The sequence below is a fragment of the Ochlerotatus camptorhynchus genome, unplaced genomic scaffold, assembly GCF_037179485.1.
Source record: "Ochlerotatus camptorhynchus isolate MF236.1 unplaced genomic scaffold, CSIRO-AGI_Acam_v1.1 ptg000580l, whole genome shotgun sequence".
NCBI lineage: Eukaryota > Metazoa > Arthropoda > Insecta > Diptera > Culicidae > Ochlerotatus > Ochlerotatus camptorhynchus.
Window position 1 is genome coordinate 263,151 of NW_027041060.1, and position 12,091 is coordinate 275,241.

At 37.8% G+C, this 12,091-nt stretch overlaps 1 long non-coding RNA gene across 1 annotated transcript in view; it reads left to right on the forward strand.

The window, feature by feature from the left end:
• The first annotated feature begins 441 nt into the window (after positions 1-441).
• LOC135713811 (uncharacterized) overlaps positions 442-12,091 on the forward strand; it is a 143,232-nt gene continuing 131,582 nt past the window's right edge. The window contains exon 1 of the long non-coding RNA XR_010518769.1: positions 442-930. This is a non-coding gene — a long non-coding RNA (uncharacterized LOC135713811). The remainder of the gene's footprint in view (positions 931-12,091) is intronic.

Here is a 12,091-nt window from a genome sequence, read left to right on the forward strand (position 1 = left end):
TTTTTCCAAACCGTCTCTCATCGTCAGTCACCGTTCGCCGTGAGCTGTATCCTGACCTGGAGAGCATCGTACCCACTCCGCCGCCAAACAATGAGACGGTGATAAGAAAATTGCACAATTATCACCAACAGTGTGCGAAAAACTCACCACGTGGCATCCTGCCGGCAGGCACGGCGCAGACTCACCACCCACACCGAACTCACCCGTTCACCCTTCTCACCCATGTTCGAATCGTTTCGAACTCACTCGATTTTCCACTTCGCTCCCAGATGGGTGCATCCTCGCTCTTTCTCCCGACGGCGGTGGGTGAGCGGATTTTCCCACGAAGGCGCCTCCACTGCTTGCTGCTGCTGCTGAGGACTGCTGGATTTCATAAGTGTTGGTTTTATAAAATCTTCGTTCGGGCCGATTGAGCGAGTTAGTTGCAACCGTGTCCTTTAGCCGAAAGGATGATGAAAATTTGTCGCGATCGGGTCCGGATTCGTGCGGTTGTGTTTTGAAGTTTTCCTGAACCCAGAATAAAAGTTGATCCATCGGGTGGATTCTTGTGACAGGCTGAATTTTGAGCGTTTTCCTTGATCGGAAAGCGAAAAACAAATGACGGGAAGTCGTTTCGAGACGGGTGTGATTCGATCGAGTGCTAAATAGCTGTCCGTGAAGCGATCCTGCTGTTGTTGGTTCAGTGGGTGAACTTGTGCGATTTATTTTCTAGCAGTGAAGGAAACAGAAAAAGAGCATCATCCCCTATGTTGCATTCGATGGGTGAAGGAAGAACGGGAGTTGTTGTGGAAAATTCCAAAGCCGTGACGTGTGAAAGAAACTTGGTGTAAACTTGGCCAAGCGGTGAAATCGTAGATAAGACGGAAATTTCGTGTGAATTTAGGAAGATATTGCAGTGGGATCAGCTGACAGCTGCAGCGTCCTGTTTTGGTGCGTGAGGTTTATGATGTTTTTATGTTAATTATTCATGAGATGTGTGCAGGCGTCCGCAGCCTCATTCGATTGAATCTGCTTGTTGTATCTGGTACTGGAAATCACGAGCGAAAAAAGCGTGTTTGCCAATTGGTTCCAGCAGTGTGGGTAGATGGTTGCTAATGGATGCTTATGGGGTGGTTGGATGTAGTTTCATCTTCCTACGGTGGACGAAGGAAGGGCAGCAGGAGGTCGGCAGTTTGAAAATGTAAATTTCAGACGACTTTAAGGTAGGGTAGTTCAATGGATCAATTGCAATGAAAACGTAGCCGGAGGATTTTATCGTTCCATGGAAGGACCGAGAAAAGGTTGGCCATCATTTCTGCGAAGATGCTTTCTGCAAAAGTACCGTGATTTATGATTCACAAACGATGATTCGACGTGTTTCACCGGGGGTGATTCGTAGAGTATGGGTTTGTTCTTTGAAGAAATGGGCTGGATCAACTGTAAAGTTTATTGATTGGGTAAGAAATGTGGAAACTTGATCCATGTGGCTGTGTGGAAAGTGAAGTGAAATGTAGCTCATGCTGACAAGCTTTTGATTAAATCAACGATTTCCAAGAACTGTTAGTTTGTTTTTATATTAAAATTTGTTAATTTTACGTCTATAGTTATGAGTTTATACATTGATCAAAACGGCAACTGTGTGACATAAGGTCAAACAGACTGTGTTTATTATTATAAACAATCATTCTAAGTTTTGTTGGAAACCTTTGCTCATTAAGTTTTTTTTTGGTAATATTAGTCTCATGAATGGCTAATTTAAAGCTCGGGAGATCTGTATTGACCGTATATCAGCCTTACATGGCATAATGTTGAATTAGTGGGAAGTTACTTGGGATATCAAAGCCTATAAAAGAGAAAGTCTTCTTAACTGATATTTTCCAGCTGGACCTTTATAACTGTTTAAATTTATACGGTTTTAAGAGAGTCATATTACCTTCATTCATCTATTTGAAAATACCGCATTCAATGAAACATTCGATGCTGAAGAAATTTTAAGAGGGTTTTTGATTTCTAATAAAGTTTTATGCCAACCTACAATACAGTGTCAACACTTTAAAGAAACGTAACTGCTTTTATAAACAATGACTTTGGCCGTTGATTTCTCGTGAATAATAACTCAAGACACCTACAGGTAGAAGAATGTTTTCTCTACCAGCTAACATTGTTAATTTATTTGGAGGTCTGAATGTTTATTAGCGAGAAATTAACGGTTAAAGCCATTGTTTACGAAAGCAATTACGCCAGTTTGAAATGTTATCACTGAATATAGCATTGATATCCGAAATAAGTTTTTTTGATTGCTTTTAGTAGCCAATCATCTTGTACATGGAAGGTAAATCATTCATGGCTTTGAATGATAACTAAGCTCACTGACAGATTTTCGTAACTTTTGTGAAATAGGTTTAAAGACGTTAAAGTGCATAGAAACAAAAACAACAATTGCTCAAGTAACAGTCACCCATAGTTCAGGCATATTGTGTGTGTGCCATAAAAGATGGACTCGATTCCCGGTTCCAGATGGTGCAATTTTTCGTAAACGGTGGACTCAACTGGTCCACTGGGTGTTTCTGTTGTCCGTTGACTAGTGTTAAGAATTCAATCTGTGCAGCCTCTGTGTTATCTTAAGTGAGTCAGAGAGGGCAAAAAGAAACGAAAGCGTCCCTGATTCAGCAACAAAATAGCATTTCAGGTCTTTCATCATATTACTATGCATAAGAATCTTGAAAACAAGTATTTAAGATCCAGAATTGAAAAATAAAATTGAAGTAGGAAATTTGAAATACATAGGGGGAATGACTCTTGGCCTACAGATCTAAACATTGGGCCCATCGATAAAAATCTCCTGTTCTTATTTTGTTTCTTAGAACAATGTGTCATCTGAACAATACAAATTGTATGATTGCTAGTCAAAAATTGTCAAATATGCTTTCCTTCGAAATTTATTGTATCACTTTAATGTTCGAAGTCACTTCTTAATCGATTCAGAACAGCTTGGAATCACTTCAGAAAATACTGAATCACTTTAAAAATGTTAAGATTCACTTCACATCAGAAAAGATTGTAAACACGTCAGAAAAATTCGAAATCACTACGGAAAGTTCACTTCGGAAATAATTGAATCACTTAGGAATGCACTGAATCACTTCAGAAATATTCGGTATTATTTCAAAAAGTACTAAATCATTTCAGAAAAGTTTGAAAATAACTGAATTGTTCTAAAATATTTGAAAAGTGCAGAATCACTCTAAGAAAGTTTGAAATCGCTTCAGAAAGTCCTGAATCACTTCAGAAAAGCTAGAAATCTCTTCTGATAATATTGAATAACTTCAGATAATTTAGGATTCTCATTGGAAAGTACTGAATCAACCCAGAAAATTTGTAATCATTTCCACATGAACGGAATCACTTTGAAAAATACTGAATATCTTCAGAAATGTTTGGAATCACATTGGAAAAGTTCATGATCACTTCGGAAAGTACTGAGTTATGTCAGAAAGTACTGAATCACTTCAAAAAATTCGGAATCACTTTAAAAACTACTAAATCATTTCAGAAAAGTTTGGAATAACTCCGGAAATAACTGAATTATTCCAGAATGTTTGGAAAGAGCTGAATCACTGTAGGAAAGTTTGAAATCACTTCAGAAAGTATTGAATCACTTCAGAAAAGCAAGGAATCTCTTCGGATAATATTGAATCACTTCAGATAGTTTTGGATTAACATTGGAAAGTACTGCATCATCCCAGAAAGTTTGTACTTATTTCCGCATGAAACGAATCACTTAAAAAAATACTAAAAATTTTCAGGAATTTTTGGAATCACATTAGAAAAGTTCATGATCACTTCGGAAAGTACTGAATCATGTCAGAAAATACTGAATCACTTAAAAAACGAAATCACTTTAAAAATTACTGAAAAATTTCAGAAAAGTTTGGAATTACTCCGGAAATAACTGTATTATTCCAAAATGTTTGAAACAGCTGAATCACTCTAGGAAAGTTTGGAATCACTTCAAAAAGTATTGAATCACTTCGGAAAAGCTAGGAATCTCTTCGGATAATATTGAATCACTTCAGATAATTTTAGATTCACATTTAAAAGTACTGCATCATCCCAGAAAGTTTGTAGTAATTTCCGCATGAACGGAATCACTTTAAAAAAAAACTGAAAATTTTCAGGAATTTTTGGAATCACATTGGAAAAGTTCATGATCACTTCGGAAAGTACTGAATCATGTCAGAAAACACTGAATCACTTAAAAAAACGGAATCACTTTAAAAATTACTTAAAAATTTCAGAAAAGTTTGGAATTACTCCGGAAATTACTGAATTATTCCAACACGTTTGAAACAGCTGAATCACTCAAGGAAAGTTTGGAATCACTTCAGAAAGTATTGAATCACTTCGGAAAAGCTAGGAATCTCTTCGGATAATATTGAAAATAATTGAATCAGTTAGGAATGCACTGAATCACTTCAAAAAGGTTTGGAATCACTTCAGAAGTGCTTTTTTTTAAACTAGTTCGTTTTTTTTGAAGGCTCAATCGCGTTTGCTCTACGGAGCCAATAGTTCATTGTTCTTTGTTTGTAGCAAAATTCACTTAACTGTAGGTCTAGTAGGAGTTGGGCCGAATACTCGCGGCTAACCTGAGGTTAAAGAGGTAGATTGTCGAAGGGTAGGATCAGGAAAGCAGCTTGGGGGTAAGATTTCGTTGTCTCCAGAGCGTTGTCGGCAGTATGAACGGTAGTGCGATTCTAGTTTCGTCTGGAGTTCAACCGGCTATGGTGACCAGTGGGCGACGATGAGACTCATCGAGACAGGGGGACAGGACAAACAAAAACTATTAAATAGAGACAAAGACATTAAATTCATATGCTCGACATTTGAAGAAACACATTCCCAACTCGTCTCTGATGGGGATATAGGGTTGTCTTCCTTGGGCCTCGAGGGTATTCAAAAGTCGCTCTCTGGCGGTGTCATTATCCGTACATTGCCAAACTGAGTGATCGATGTCATCGTTACCGTTTCCACGCTGACAGATTTTGTTGTCCGCAAGGTTTATTCTATTGAGATGTGCATCTAGTGAGTAGTGGTTAGACATAACTCTACTCATCACGCGAATGAAGTCACGACTTAAGTCCAAGCCTTTAAACCACGCTTTCGAAGAAACATTAGAAATAATTGAATGGTTTTCCAATTCGAAAGGGTACTCTGACGCACTAAATGGTACAATTTAGCGTGTGAAATTTGCCCATCAAAAAATTTGGCTTTCTGGACTTTGGAAGTACTCATTACTTCAAAAAAGGCATAACCACTTCGGAAAGTACTGAATCATTTAAGAAAGTACTGAATCACTTCAGAAAAATAAGAATCACTTAAGGAATGTTTGTAATCACTTCCGAAAGAACTGAACCACTTCGGAAAGAACAGAACCACTTTTGGTCTGAATGTCTGGTTTTTTTCTGAATGTAGAGAAGCTCAGAAATTATTCGGATAGTTTTGAATGACTTAAGAAAATTCCTGAACCTCTTTGGAAAATACTTAATCCTTCCAGAAAGTTTGTAATCGCTTCCCTAAGAACTGAATAATTTCGGAAAGGACTGTATCACTTCACGAAACTTCGGAAATTAGTGAATCAATTCTCGCAAGTTTGCAATCACTTCCTCAAGAACTGAATCACTTTGAAATAACTGAATCTCTTCAGAAAAGTTTGGAATCCCTGCAGAAAATATTTAATCGCTTCAGAATTTTTTTTAATCACATTTGTAAGCACAGAATCATTTAAAAAAAAGTTCGAAATCGCTTCTGAAAGCACTGAAACACTTTAGAAAATCTCGAAATCAGTTTTAAAAGAACTGAACTACTGGAGAAAAGCTTCAGAAAGTACTGAATCACTTCACATAGTACAGATACAATTTAGCATGAGAATGATTAACCACTTGTGGTTGCTGCTCCGTTATTACCAGATCACCTGTATTGCACAGACAAGGAAGAAACGATGCATGGGACTAGCATCTTCTTCTTCTTCCTCCTCGTATTTCAAGCTTATTGCGTATGGCATATTAGCTTATTGCGTGCTCTCAACTTAGTGTTCTAGATGCACTTCCACTGTTATTAATTGAGAGCTTTCGATGCCTGTACCATTTTTGCGTTAGTATAATTGTGTGGCAAGAAAAATCATACTCTATGCTCAGGGAAGTCGAGAAATTTTCCAATCCGAAAAATTCTTAGACCAGACCGGGAATCGAACCCAGCCACCTCCAGCATGGTCTTGCTTTGTAGCTGTGCCATTACCGACTGAGCTAAGGGAGGTCTCAGGAGGTGCAGGACTAGCATCTACAATGTGTAAAAACATGTGATCGCATAATTCACCATAGAAAATAACAGCGCCGGCCGCGTCCAAATTTAGGTCAATAAGAGAATGGATAGGACTGTGTTGACGTGATTCTCGCTTTGTTTGAAACCGAGAAATCCTCCTCACTTCCACGAATGTTTCAATAATTTTTCAACAGGATTCACTTAAGGGAGTATTGATGCTTATCGCTAGGCCATATTAGCACTCAATTGTGACACATCGAAAAAGGTCTCGGTTTTGGCAACTTACATGAAGTACAGTCAACACGATATCGAGTTATATAAGCAAAGTAAAAATTAATGTCATGGCCAGGGATGGAAAATCATTTACATTCATTTCGTGCATTCATTTACATTAATTTGTCTCTAACTTTTTTCATCAACAGAATACCGTTGAATGATGTATGAAACTTTTTTAGCTTTTGATATTAACTACAACTTTTGTTAATAATTTAAATCTTAATCTCTTATGCATGATGCAATAGAGCTGGCAGAATATGTTATTGTTTTTCAGTGAATGCAATTTACATTCACTGAAAAGCAATGGTGAGTTCTTATCGCTCTGATTCATAATGCATAAGATATACAGATTTGAGTTGTTTTAAAAAATGTAGCTAATATTAAAGCCTACAACATCTTCAAACACTGTTTTACGGAATTCTGTTGATGAAAAAAGTTAGAGGCAAATGAATTTAAATGAATGAACGAAATGAATGTAAAGGATTTTCCATCCCTGGTCATGGCTACTGCGATAGATAATTTGTATGGATTTTTTTTTTCTATAAATCGATGGTCCTTTTGTTATCGAGTTGTAGTGAGTGCACTGTAGTTTTTTTATAGTGCGTTTATTTTTCCAGGCTCATTTGTCGTAGCTTTGCGGAGCTGATATTCATTGTTTAAATTACAGAATTACTTAAAACTAACATTAGTAAAGGGGGACCGATTACTCGCGGCTAACTCGAGGTTAGGGGTAACAAATTGTAACAAATGGATGGCAAGCTAGGGATTGAGAACACAAGGTTTGGAGAGCGATGTGCTCTTGATCTCGAACTAAGCGACAAACTGATGAAAAAACAAAAAACTTGGGAGAACACAAGATGACACTAACTACTAGATCCTCAGATCTATCCGTTTTAAAAACACATAAATTAAATTGCAATAGTCGAGATCTCGGTTCGCCAAGATGTTTCTAATGAGCCGCAAAGGTTGTTTCCCTCGGGCCCTGAGGGATGCGAATAACTCGGATCTAGCAACACAATGGAGGGTGCATGGTCAAAGCTGCCTGCGAGCCCGATTCGAAGGAAATGCGAGTCTAACGAGCAGTGATTGGACATGAGCCTCGACATGACACATATAAAGTCAAGGATCATGTCCAACCCTTTGAACCACGGCTTGTTCGACACCTGTGGGAGAATAGAATGTAACCATCTTCCCAGATCACTCTCATTCCATTTTTGTTGCCAGTTGGTGAGGACTTGCTGACGGGTAATTGAGAAAATTCCGCAGAGTCGATTTGTAGATCAAATTTATCGCCTTTCATAGTGCCCAATTTAGCCAACGAGTCCGTTACCCGGAATAGAGCAATGAGATGGGACCCATACTAAAGTGATGGTATAGGAGCAGTTAGATAAAGTACTCAATTAGGCTCGGATTTCGGTCAGGAAATACGAGGAGTGCTTCATCAACCTCATTGAACGAAAAGCCTCCAATGAGCTACCCAGGTAACAATTTGATGCTTAACAAGTGTTGATTAATCGATTTCAATTCAGCCTTAGATTGAATAATTGCTGTACATAGACCACGTTAACCTTTGTCCAGCTTTTAAACATCTAAATCTGGTTATTTTAATCAGCCAAAAGCTTAACAGTAATATACATTATAAGCTTTTTAAGGCATTAAATAACAGTCTTTTCCAACCCTTCATCAGCTTTCTAGTTTAAGTTCAGAAATAATTATTGAAGACCGTTTCATATCTTATGCATTTAAAGCAGGTCCATGCTTTAACTTGTTGCTGATTAATTGGATTAACATATTTATATTGTTAATATAAGTCTAAAAATAATCTTTGCATTTCGGGATTCGAACCGGCAGTCGCTGATTCATAGGCGTCAACCATACCTACTGGACCATTTAGGCATATGTGTGGTAAAAGGTATGATCATTAACTTGAAGCACGTCAAATTTAAGTTGAATAACAGCAACCGCAAGAGTATTATACAGCAATACAGAATTGTAAACAACAACTGGTGACAGTTAAACATTCCTCTCATTTTCAAGTGCACTAAGCACAATGTGGACACAAGCACGCGATTTATTTTGATGGTCAATTGGATGCTATTTTAGTGCCATAATTGAGTAATATTTTAGGAATGCTGTCTGAAAATTCACTGCAATATAAAGTGGTAAACAGTCAAAACACAGATTTTTTTTTTCTTTCTTAAAAAAAAGTACAAATGTTAAAACTTCCGACGTCCTCGTAGACCACTTCTGCTTTAAGCTATTCTTAAAAATCTCCTTTTCCTTGTCTCTACTGCTGCCACTGCCTGTAATTAGAAAGGTACCCAAGTAACATTGCAAGTTTTATAGAGGTTCTACAGCATTCTACAAGTATAAATCATGGTCTACAGAACCCTCATAAAACCAAAATTGTTATTTGGGCAGGCAGTGAATTTAGTAGAACTAAAATGCCAGATATGCAACGAGTGACACAGACACAGACTGACGACATTTAACAAATCAAGCTATCAAAATATGTGTAACGGGTTACTGATTTGTGGAGTTGTGTTAAGCTTAAATAAGGCTTGTTCAAGCTTTGGATCAGCTAACCTATTGAGGTTGGATTATGGAGATACAATTCGCTTCATGCACTACTAATCAACCATATATTCAGCCTGATGTTAATCAGCTTTGTACACCTTAAATCAATCAATAATCAGCTTTTGTTCTTAATGTTCAGCTTGAATTGTTACTTGGGTAAGACTATCTGTAAAAATTAAATAATCGTCAGATGGTTAATGAGGTAGTTTGCTCTACTGTGTAGAATATGACTGCTAGTTCCGCAACATATACGGAACAGGGTTTTTGCAGTTGATATGAGGCGCTATGAAATTTGTCGAACACTTCAAATCTAGTGGAAGCGTTTATAGTTGACCCATCTGTGAAAAAACTCCTAATGTTACTGACATGGTGCTACTTTTTTGAAAAAATTAACGGAACAACCATCAACCGATCGTGATCTGGCCAATCTCCAGCGTCATGTTCTCGTAATAGAGACTTATGAATCTTGTTTGAGGATTTCTGTCGAGCAGCTTCTCAAAGTTTTCTATTACCAATGGGTTCATTACTTCACAACGGATAAGAAACCGGAAAGACAGTTCAGAGATACGATCTGTCAGTGGGAGAACACCCGCGAGTACTTAGAGGCTCATCGTATACGTCGAGTGCATACAGCCAAGCGCGATTCGGAAGCACCCCGTTCCGGTAATTATACGAAGAAAATTGATTCTTTGTTGGCATTTTTTTTCTGAGGATTTAAGAGTTTAACATACGCAATATGTTTTCCCCACGTGCTTTAAGAATAGAATCAGACACCTAAATACTTGAAAGATATACTTTGACTGATTGTTCTACCCTCTAGTTGAAGCTGTAACTGTGCAGGATGATGCTTCCTAGAAAAAACAACCAACTCAGTTTTCTCCGGAGAGAATTCGATACCCAGCTTCATAGCCCAAGTAGACAAATTATCTAAGGTATCTTGCAATGGTCCTTGCAGGTCCGGTGCACTTGGCCCGGTGACGGAAACAACGCCATCATCTGCAATCTGCCTTAGCGAGCAATTGAATAAGTTCAACAAGCGTCTCTTCGCGACGTCTGGGAGATTTTTGAGCAAGTTGAACTTGATTCTATCCATTCCTGGAGCTGATTTGTTACATGAGAGGAGAACAAGTGAGAATTCCACCATCGAAAACGGGGAATGTATTTCGTTACTACCCGACGGACGATCACGAACTTTGGTTTGAACAGACACCGAATCCGGGTAAGCTTTCCGCGCGAAGCTGAATAACCAACTGTCTGAGTACTCCTTGTCTTCGTTAACCGGTGATGACGCGTTTCGCATTCTCCTGCCGACATTCTTGAGTGATCTTGCACTGTAGTTATGTTTCCAAAAACGAGATCTATCTGTACTGACATTACATTGCATTAGGAAAGTTTGGAATCACGTTGGAAAAGTACAAAATCACTTCAGAAAGTACTGAATAACTTGAGAAAAACTTGATCCCTGTAATCAGCTCATAAAATATTTAATAACTTCAGAAAAGCTTGAGTTCAGTAGGGAAAATGTTGGATCGCTAAAGGATAGACAAACTTCCGAAAATGTTAAATTGAACTCCTTTAACACTTTTGGCAGTAATGCTACGAGCTCTTGGGAACGTCTGAAACAAGAACTTAAAATAAACGTAAAAACCTTTCACTGAAACCGTTGACGTATTGCCTCTTGGGGTTTTCAATGTGACAGCACCAACATCTCTGGTTGTTATTTCAAAGCTTTGCGTAGCGACTATTGCATTATTAATACGCACACATGCTCGAGGAGTATGGCATTCTTCTTTTGCTAAAAGTAGCACAGGTTGGGTTCACGAGGTTTCCTAGATAAAAGTTTACTTTACGAAAGTAAGGTTCTTGTACAAGAGTTACATGGGATGTGCCATTTTTCATTCATCTACATATATATATATATCTTTTCTGTTCTTTTATGCTGGCGATTGATTTTTGCTATCTTAACAGTAGTCATAATTTATAACCACTCAAGATATCACACATCCACCACCTCCAGCATAAATTGAACAGCAACGTAGAAACCTGGAAACGATTTGTAAGGCACCAGAGGTATTCTGAGTTAAATGCATAAAGCAAATCCATATTTAGGTATCTAATTATTGATATTTTTTTGTTTTATGAATCTATATCCATAATCCCACCCTTATTAAGCCTCGTACTTGAGACTTAAGAAGGGCGACCGAGTGCCTCACAGAAGCAAAAGTCCGTTGAGCCATTGCTTTGGCTAGCGCATTAAAGGCTTCATACTGTGGATGTTTTGATTTGGTAACTAACTGGTAGTTAAGGGAACTTTGTTTTGCCCGAGGTGTGCCAACGAATATTTAGGAAAATGTCTAAAAATTCCAAATGTTTTACAATGAGGCTCCCAACAGTTGTGCAACATTTAAAGGAATTTAGTAGCAATCTGAAATTGGACCAGGCTATTAAAGGGACATGGGATGAAAATATTAATTTCATTGACACCACTTCACACTTTTCTCAACATCTAATATGATTTAAATGTGGATAAGGCTCATCGAGAATAACTGTTTTGAACACTGCAAATCAATTCGACTACTGTGCAAAAAGTAGACTTACGTTGAATAAGTATGAATCAAGTTCTATGCACATATGAACCAACATGCGTATGTAAGGTTAGCGAGCCAGAGATGGAGGATCTCTGAAGAATTTTGAATTCAAAATAGTTACCAGTTTAAAGAGTAATATTTAAAATAAATGCTTTCTTAATTATCATGAATACCATCATTACTCACTAAGCCTTGCAAACATATAATTTAAACAGATTTTAGAATGCAAAAAGCTCCTTTGGTATAGAGTGCCGGTCATACCCCATAAGGGCACCGGTCTCATCTCGCACTATTATAAGTAAGTCAGTTTTTGTCATTTTTTTGCAATAAACAGTAATCAAAACCATAGCCAA